The 1910-nt window shown below is 48.5% G+C and overlaps 1 long non-coding RNA gene across 1 annotated transcript; it reads right to left on the reverse strand.

The window, feature by feature from the left end:
• Positions 1 to 1353, reverse strand: LOC108683431. Its single transcript, XR_001931611.2, has 3 exons — positions 1311 to 1353; positions 802 to 900; positions 1 to 423 (listed from the first exon to the last, which is right to left on the reverse strand). It is a non-coding gene; the product is annotated as an uncharacterized LOC108683431 (long non-coding RNA).
• Between the last annotated feature and the right edge of the window lie 557 nt (positions 1354 to 1910).

Raw genomic sequence — 1910 nt, forward strand, 5'->3', positions numbered from 1 at the left:
CTTGATGAACCGCCTTTAAGGCAGAGAGTGGGAGGAGCTAACTTGATAAACCGCCTTCACAGCGGCGAGTGGGAGGAGCTAAGAGCTAACTTGATAAACTGCCTTCACAGCGGCTAGTGGGAGGAGCTAACTTGATGAACCGCCTTTACTGCGGCGAGTGGGAGGAGCTAACTTAATGACCCGCCGTCACAGCCGCGATGGAGGGGGGCAGGAACTTAATGAGAACGTACTGTATACAGGTTACACAGTACACGCAGTGTACAGGTCACACAGTGTGTCGACGTGGGTGCGGAGGACGGAGAGGTAGGCGGGGGTGGGAGGCAGGGCAGGTGGGGGTGGGCGGCCGTGGGTGCCTCCTCCGCTCCCCAGCCTCACCTTCTCCACCAACTCTTCCCTCTCCCCCCTGGAATCTCCTCCCACAACCTGGCGATAGAATAGTCACAAATGTTTTCTCCTCCTTAAATTATACAATTAATATTGAACATTCGTCAAATCGACGACAATACTTCATTAGGTAAGTATAATAAAGTTAAACACAATACCCTTGGATGTTGACGGCATGTCACAACCACGGGTGTAGGACTCCAAATCCCTCACCCCTTGAAAAAAGTACGTTATTTTTTGCAGGATAACTGCACCGCCCCTATTTTTCCAACTAAAATATATATTTTCCTACTCAACGCAAACTTTCGACGCTCAATTGCTAAATTGCACAAACTTAGGGATGAAGAAATGATTGAACTTCTCCAGAGGGTATCACCTGCCGTGAGTGCACACGTCTCTACCCACGGGGAGCCTCACCAGGTGTAGGGTGTGGGGGAAGGAGGGGCTGCGCTTCACGGGGAGCAGGTGACAAGAGAGGCGCACGTTGGGCTTCAGGAAATGAGGACACGCCTCAACCTGGTGAATAATAAAGAGAATTTGAAGATGAATAATGCAGTGGAAATGAATGATGTATGCGTGGACATGCACAGCGATGAGTTCGCACGAGACGCTTCCTGCGTCTCAGGGGCGGGCTATATAAGAGCTGAGCTCGTCACATGGAGGCCAGTTCAGCGCCGGCAGCCAACGCCCGCAGTGCGGTCCTACGGCCTCGGTACCACGCTGGTTTTGATGGCATTTGGGAGCGACTCGTGGACTTCATTGTCTCATATAAACTACGTGGTCATATACTATTTGCCAATTATATCGCACGAATGATACGAGTATATGCATGAAGTGACTAAGAATATGAGGTTATATTACATTATATACAGAATATGAGGTTATAAGATAATGCAGCTATGGTGGCAGGACGATAGTGTACTCACTTGGCATGCATTACGGAGAAGGCGCGATGTGGGGTTGTACCTGAGGGGTAAACAAGAGTGAAAAGGGGAAAGCCAGGAGATAAATGTGAGTAATAAGTTGAACAGAAAATACATGGACACTTCAGCAAACACGAGTACATGAGGGCAATGAGAAAATGATGATAGACAGTGGTAAGTGGACGTGAACGATAAATGAAGGTAAACAGCTATAATTTGGGGTCATAAGTAGGCAATAATTTATGGTTGAACGGATTATGTTCATGAGAACAGAACACAAACATTAACCAATAAAAGTTTTAGGGAGGGATGCAGCAATGCCGATAGCAGTTGCCAAGTCGTATTTTTATGCGTATATAAGAAGCCACGCGAAACAAGCGTGCTCCTAGTTGTCCCCGGTAATTGGGCTGAGTGCTGAGTCACTGTATCGAGTCTCGGTCTGAGCAGCCCGTGACGAATAAGAGCAGAGAAGTAAACGTCTTCAGCAGCCACCGTGCCGTTTGGGGCCAGTCATGTACGTGACCTAAGCCCCGTCAGGCGCCACGAACTTGTATACCCAGCCATAGGGAGTTAGGGTTACTAATCAACTTGTACTTCCCTGTG

The sequence above is a fragment of the Hyalella azteca genome, unplaced genomic scaffold, assembly GCF_000764305.2.
Source record: "Hyalella azteca isolate HAZT.00-mixed unplaced genomic scaffold, Hazt_2.0.2 contig7388, whole genome shotgun sequence".
Taxonomy (NCBI): domain Eukaryota; kingdom Metazoa; phylum Arthropoda; class Malacostraca; order Amphipoda; family Hyalellidae; genus Hyalella; species Hyalella azteca.